The following is an 8,144-nucleotide window of genomic DNA, read 5'->3' as shown; positions in this document are numbered from 1 at the left end:
TCAAAAGTCAAAAGTAGCAAATCATGAGAGCTTTTTTCAAAGAAATAAAAGCTTTAAGGAATTGCCAAGCTTTCTATAGAGGTCATACCTTTTCCAAAAGACTTAAATCCACAGGGTTTTTTTCAACAGTTTGCTGGGACTATTTCTGTAACACTCCAGCTTTAAGGCCAGGAGGTGTCTTGGCCTGGTAGCTGTCTGGCAGGGTGCCATGAATACTTAAAGAATTTCCTTGAGCAGATCGTCTCCCTTTAAATGTTTATGGATTTTACAGCTAGAGCATGGATCTTCTACAATCTATGAGTAAATTCTGCTGTTAGGCATATTCTACACTTCCCCAGCCTTTGGAGACTTTTCTTCCTAAAAGATTTTAAACTTGGAACATTTCACAGTCTGTGAAACCAAATTGTTCTTGATCATCAGTTGGGGGAGAGGAAAATTTCATACCCAGTGACGTTACTGCTACTTCTCCATCAAACTGGAGAGATACATCAAACTAGATCTTTGTAGAGAACTCTCCCAGAACTTTTATTATTCAATATTTTCATTAATGACAAGAATGAAGGAACAGAGGCTGAGCTTATTAAACTTTTAGATGGCACCTTGCTGGGAGGGGCTGCAAATATTCTGGAAAACAGACTTAGTATTCAAAAGAATTTTGATTATCTGAGAAAGTCTGGGAAAAAAAAAAGATGTTATTCAAAAAAGACATGCAAAATGCTACAGTTACTTAGGAAAAATCAGCTATTCAAATGCAGTAGACAGGGGTAGGACTAGCTACACGGGAGCTACAATGCCAATATTGGAAGACAGGATTTGGGCTTACCGTGGAAGCAAGCCCAAAATGAGCCAAAAATTCCTACAAGTCTGAGCAGGCTCCATCACTGCATGTCTTTAAGAAAAGGGCAAATGTTGGTCAAGAATGACAGATACAGCTAGCCGTGCTATCAGATAGAGGGATGGACTAGAAGGCACCCCAATGCATCTTTCAGTCCTATCTTCTGAGTTTTCAGTGATACTGTATTTGACAAGAAAAAAAGTTTCACTGCTTGTTTCAGACTGGTGGGCATCTCTGAGCCATGCCCTATCATCACTGACAGACCACCTCAGTAACCCTTTTAAGATAGATCTAGCCCTCTTATAATAGGAGGTAACAATAAAACCAACAACTGCTTTTGGAAGTCTCTTCCAGAAGCTCTCCTCTCTGATCAGTAAAAGCCTTTCTCAAATTTTCCATCTAAATAGAGTCAAAATCAGTCTCTACCTTTTCTCTTTTATGGCCCCTACTTTAATTAGCACTTTTCCACACGCTTCCTACTTCTCTTCTAGTCTTCTCAATATATTTCAGTAACCAACAATGCTATCAGGACAGGATTTATCTTGCTTTGAGGACTGAATAAGCCGAGTGCTTTCAGCCTTGTGGGTACTCTACACAACACAGCTGGTTGCAGCACATGGTCCAAGGGCCGGGGATACCTAGCCCAAGGACATTCTTTCCAGTCCTGTTACAAGAAGATGTCCCAGGTTGCTGTAGAGGAGTACAAGCCATCTGTTGAGTTCTGTGCCAACTGTTTCAAATCTCTTCTGGATGCATGCATCTCTTGCTCCTCAGACCTTCAGTAGCTGGTAATTATTCACCCTTTATAAACTGTAGGGTTTACCTGACAGGTAAAGTACAACTATTATTTTTATAGCACAGGCAGTGCAGGGGGTACTCTGAGGTCATGTGTTCGAGTTGCTAGCTTAGCGCCCACTACAGATCGGTGATTAGTATACAGCAAAACAAAGACAATAAGAAATGTACATTATGGTCTGCAATGGCCTTGAAAGCTTTTGATGTCTCTGATGACCCTTTTATAATTTCCTTATCCTTTCCCAATCTCCCTCCATGTGTCTCACCTTTTATTTTTCCAAATGCAGATAGAGACTGATGAACTTTTTCTCCAACCTTCCCCTTTCCTGTTGGTGATCACTCATTCAAGGTGGCCAAGTCTGTGAACTGCTCCCTAACCATCTGCTCTATAAGAAAATCAGAGTAAGATGTGATGCTCCGATGTTACAGCCAATGTGCTAGTGATTTAAATAGTGCAGTGGGATGCAAAGTTGCAGTGGAAGACTCAATCTCTAAAATAGAAGTTCAGCTCTGATAACTGCTCAAGTCAATGGAACTGTAATAGGGATTAAGTTAGCCTAAAGACTTTCCTCATGGCAAATTGTTCTCAGAAAGCAGGTTGATCTCTCCCCTCAACTCACATAGACATGGATACTGAAGAATCCAGCTGGTTCATAGACCAAAAGGTGTACCAGACCTGAAAGAAGCCTACCACAAGCAAGAGGCTTAGTGAGAGAAAGGAATTTTTAAACCCCAGAGAAGTTCTGATTTGAATTTGCTTCTCACTGTTTTTAATACAAGCTTTAGCTGAACCAGAAAGAACATTCTAGATGTCCAGCTATGAGGTGTATCACCGAGAAGGGGAGATCCTACTCCTGGGAAGACATGAACTAGTAATGCTTTGGAGACCTTCCTATCCTATTAGGTATGGAATAAGAAGTTGTCCATCTTACCGCCACTTGAGACCCAGCTCTTATAAAGTTCGAGGAAACTAATCACCATTAGAAAACAAGGGTCAGTAAGTGATAATTAAGTAGCTTGGGGATCTATTAAAAAAACTTCAGAAATCAATGTTTACACTATGTAGTTACAAATTAGCTGCAATGGGCATTGTTAGGGAACCATTTTTACAAGACAAACACTGAACGTGTGCACATTAGAATCGTTCTCCCATGATTAGAAATCACAGCACAACTCATTTTATCCGGTCCCTAAATTAGAAACTTAATGCCTCCGTTTATTAGCAGAAGGAAATTCTATTACATTCAAGCAATGTTAAGATACAGAAAAGCACAATTTTTGTGCAGCTCTGCAAAAAAAGTAGTTGAAACAAAGCTGCTCACAATTACAGTTCAATGCTTCAATGATTTAACAACTTGAATGAATTAACTTATACGGAGTCACAAACATCTAGGAATTCTCCAGCGACGATGGTCTTCAGGAAGTAAAGTAGCTGAAGCAATGACACTGGTAGTGACAAATGCTGGGACTTTAGGAGGAACTAGAGCCCTCTCAACACTCAGCACTTTGTACGTGAACACACCATTTGTTGCCAGTTGAATTAGCGCGTAAGAGCTCCCGTATTCCACGTTGTTCAGGAATTACTCTTAACCAGGAGCCCCAAAGAGCTTTGTATTAACCACTGTCTGAGCTCTAGCTGATCGGTGCTGTTCAGCGTGAGCCTCTGCACAATGGCACCTCCTCTGAGAGGTTCTGAAAGGTACAGGTCCCCAAAGCTTCCCTGCAGAGCCAAGTTCAACTGCACTCAACTAATGGACCATGGCAAGTACATTCAAGCTGCATACAATGCTCCCCCTAATAAACATCTTGTTGTCCCAGTTGTCCCGTGTTATCACCTCTGTCCTCTGGAAAACCTGTACTGTGGTTAGTTAGCAAAAAGCCCACTACTTCTAGCTGTTTGCCTTTCTGGACAACAGCCACTCTAAACTGACACCACCACCATGAAAGGTGGCAATTTACACTCTCCCACTGCCCTCTGGAATTTGGGAAATGTGAATCTATTTCTCCACAGCATGTACTGCCTGCAACAACAACTTCACATGATCACGAAGTCTCCACAGAGCACACCCCATACGTAATTGTTGTTTCCTGCTGTTACTATGCATCTATATCACTTGTGAAACACTGCCAATCCCAGACTACAAAATCATACCACGTTTTTGTTCCACTTTTTCTGTTTACTTATCTCAACCAACCCACCCGTATTATGATATCAGTTTCTGCTAGCACAGATGTGACAATCCACTGCAACTGAGTAGTGCCAGAAGTGCAACAGATTGACACTGCCCCCTTTCTGGCAGTATTTCGGCATCGCTTTCCACCAGCGTGGTAGGTTTAGGCACTGGGGATTAGCTGCGATACACATAAGCTTGTACTGAACTGTAGTCCATTGACAGACATTATTGTTATGTATATGAAATCCACTGTTAACAAGCGACCTGCTCCCTCATAATGCTGTAGTGCCTTCCAGTAAAGACTGCCCGGCAATGTCAAAATGGCTGCTCAGGACTCCCACATCAAGCTAATGCAAGCCTACTTCGTTAACTTCCTTCTAGAGGGTGAGTGTTCTCCACCAGCATGCGCTCCTCCATTTAATATCACTTGTATTTCTGACTAGTGAGGGAAGCAGAGATGTCTCGCACTGCCTTCAGGCTCTAAATGGCATTCTGTATCTTTATTTTCCTGCAACACTTCAAGGATCAGTTTTCTTCATGCCTCAGAGAAGTGGTATCTAAATCGTTTTAAACTGAAACAGGGACAGAATAAGCTGTGCAAATCATTTTCTAGTAGAACCTTAATTACATCCTGCAGTGTCTCGTCCTCAGCAAACCACTAGCAATAAAATTCTGCATTTCATTTGAGAACCGACAGGGCTGGTTTCTCTGTTTTGTTTTCCCCAATTGACATATACATAATCTAGCCTGGGACTTTGTTCCACAGCATTTTTGTCAAAGGCTCTAGAGAGTATGCCTGAAACTACTAAATCTTTCTCAGGTTCGCATTCAATTTGCAAGTTATACAACTGTAGCTAAAGAAAGAGACGTTCTGTTTGCAGGAAGGTGTTTGCCAGATCCCCACTGGCAATGGCAAAAAGTGATTTATGATCAGTTTTAGTTAACATGGCCTCTCAAACAGATTTTAAAAAGTCTTTACAGCCATGGCCCAATGCCAAGGCCTTTTCTACAGGAATATACTCAATTTTAGCTTGTGTTGGTGCCCTGCAACTCAAATGCAAAGGCAAATGGGTACAAGTATTGAATACATCCTCCTGATGAGACAAAGGGCTTTTTACCTTCTGAGTCTACCAGATCCCCCCATGCTCCACCATTACAAATCTGTGCCTTTTCCAGTTTGTTGTTTGTGCAGGGGTGTTGATGATTTTTACTCCATCAGTTCATCCTTCTGTGCAAGACCCCTACATTTTCTTAACTCCTCCAAGAAAGGTGGATTTGCCAGTTCCCTTTTTTAGAGGTATGAATAAAAAGGCTTAAAGGTATTCCTGCACCCATGTTTATACGTGAACTTACACATACTGTTCACACTAAACAGGTGTCTCTCTTCCCTTTTTGGGCTGCTACACAATGTTGGCATTACAAAAAATTCTTCATAATACTGTCATCACTGTCATGAGCACAGGCATCCCCTGGCACATAGAAATTCCTCAAGGGATGAAACCACTGCAGTTCTTGCATCTTCTCTCAAGCACCAGATGTAGTTTGTTTGTGTTGCTCCCACAGCATGCACAAGTACTTAAACTTTGACCTCAGGCTTGAGCTACAGATGCCTTCCCCACTTTTTCTTGGATCCTCCATTGTTTCCATTGCCTTCATAAACCCGCAGGCTGGGCTGAGGGCTGGTTTACTGACTTCCTTCACTGGCAGACTCGGATGGGGTTTCATCAAGACCAAACTCTGGGATCTCTTGCACTTCTTTTGCCCAGTCCAACTCAGCAGTTCTGCAGGCCCTGCAGAGTCTTAGTCTGAGACTTGGTTCATGACCCCAGCCTTTACTGGGTGTCATATTCTGGTACTACACTTCTCATGCAGTGCTGCAGTTGCTGTAACAGTTTCGTAATTAGCCTCCTTTGCATAAAATAATTGAATATTCAATACCAAACATCCCCAAGCCACATACTGCAGATGTGGCCAGCTCTCCTGAATCCTGACAGCCACAGCCCAACACCTCCACAGGGCTGCGTGTTACAGGACACAGCTCAGAGCCAAAGGGAAAAGAACTTCCACGAGGAGCTCACCAACAGGAAACAATCTTGACTCTCTAGAAGCCATGTGGCTTCTTATGGGTAAGGCTGGGCTCAGCCCCAGAAGCCTTGGTAATGTCAATCACAGGTTTTGAACCTCCGCAGCCTCTATAGCTTCCTTCCTCGCTCTGCTGAGCTTTGAGATGACCGAAGCCTTTTGCAGCAGCCTAGCCCCAGTGACGATCAAGCGTGATAGCTATAAGAAGAGCCATACATCAGCTACCTCTCAACTATTGGAAGCTTCATTTAAAATGTCTGGGTAGTTCCCCTTTTACTAGCACCACCTTTTCCGGCTGCACATAAACCTTCTCTAGTTGACCATGCTTCTGGAGAACTTCAGTGCAGGCAGGATGGCCATTCTTCATATGAAAAATTCACCATTATTTGAGGAGTTCAGAAAACCTAGGACTTCCATTTAGCACAAAAGGGTGAATTAAAGGAGAAAAGCCACCACTGGCACCTGTGCACAAGCAGATAGTAGCAATTAGAAAAGCCAGACCACAGCTCTGAGAGAAACTCAAGATGTAGGAAGCATGTTTTCTTTAGCTCAGTCTTATAACCACTTAGAGAACCAAACTCTTTCCCAAGCACCCTTCTTCTAACCTATGTTGAATATGTAAAGCAAGGACACCAGACTTACAGCCAAGTGATTTTCCACTCCAGGTACATGGAACATGATGAAAGTAAATTTGTGGGTGTTTGTGCTTGATTTGGCAGAGAAAAATATGAGGGAGGGACCGTGTTTGAGGGAGGGTATCAAAGATCAGAGCCAGATGCTCCTGCACAGAGCTCTGGATTTGCAGGAAATTAAGAAGGTAGAGAAGGTGAGGCAAAGGCTGTGTTTGAAGTGAGAGTCAAGGCATTCTGAAGCTTACAACCATCCAAGGTGCTTGGGGGAACTACAGAGAATGCCAAAACCACACCACAGTGGCCTGGGGTGCTTTCATTATACAAAGCCTGGGAGAGCAGAGGCTGTAAATGTAGCTTCAAAAGGAGCTTCATCTTAAAGTCTTAGCTCTCAGGGCCTATTAAACATTTATGCTGACTACAACTCCTACTCTTTGCTTCAGAGAAAGCACCCGAAATAACCTTTGCTACAGAACGAACTACTGCAGCTCTACCGGCTGTGTAGAAGACTAGCGGGGAAGCTGTGAGAAACAACCAGAAATGGTGTTGGAACAGCGTGCTGATGTCTCCATTCAGTCAAATGGGAAAGAAGCAGGAAGATCTGGTCTGGAACCCGAGAGGGAAGACAGAAAACTGTGCTAGAAATAATGGGTGGATTAGCCATGTAGAGATGGCTAAGACTGAGTGAGGCCAGTGGAGGCAAATATAGATATATGAGTATTGGCAACTGTTGCTTTCACCATACTTAAGGTTCACACTTTTGGGGGAGTCTTCAGATCAGGCTCCAGTTTTGGATCTATGACTACTGCAGCTGTGAGAAAGACCGTAGAGGAAAAGGAAGAAAGCAGACCCTATGCAGAAATCAAAAGGAAGACAGAGGCACTCTAGGAGAAGATGGAAAGAAGGGATTAATTCCCCTGATTTGCTTAAAAATTCTTTGGCTGTGTGACAGGAGTTTAGGATGAGACAGCCAGAAGTACTCAAGGTTTTCACTCTAGGAAGCTGTTACTACTAACAGCAGATAATACACACAACATTCACTTATTCCCTCATAGTTAATTCATACAATCACTCAGTTACCCAGCTGGAGCAACAGTTGGAGGACAACCCCAGCTGCATACTCAGTAGAGGGTTGTGCTGACACACTAGCAGCTTCCAAGCAGATGTTCAGAAAGTCCCTCAAAGTCATTTATTTCAAGAGATGTACACATAATCCTGCAGTCTTTGTCTGCATGTCGGAGCCCCTGCCCTACAGTCACACAACCTACAGTTGATATCAGCATTTACTTGTGGCCTTGCACAGACTGAGCAGACACTTGGTGCCCGGAGTTTATCAGCTGTGCAGATTCAGCAGGACTACCAGTCTCCAGAATTTATCAGTCCTTGGGAAACCTTCACGTTCCTTCTCAGCACATGCTTTTCCTCTTTGGTCTGTTTTCTGGTAATTATTTCTCCACCTAAACCTACAGATACCTACAGGACCAATTCAGTGTCATGCAAAAGAGGCCTTTATGACGAGTTGAGTTGGTGGCTTGTGCGGCTAATCACTCAGCGTTCACTCTGTAGGTAGAACCTTAATGTAAATGTGACTCCTTCCTATTAACAAACAGCCACAGCACCTCTTCCTGG

This window comes from Aquila chrysaetos, chromosome 7 (genome assembly GCF_900496995.4).
Source record: "Aquila chrysaetos chrysaetos chromosome 7, bAquChr1.4, whole genome shotgun sequence".
NCBI lineage: Eukaryota > Metazoa > Chordata > Aves > Accipitriformes > Accipitridae > Aquila > Aquila chrysaetos.
Note: the sequence above shows the minus strand (reverse complement) of the source record.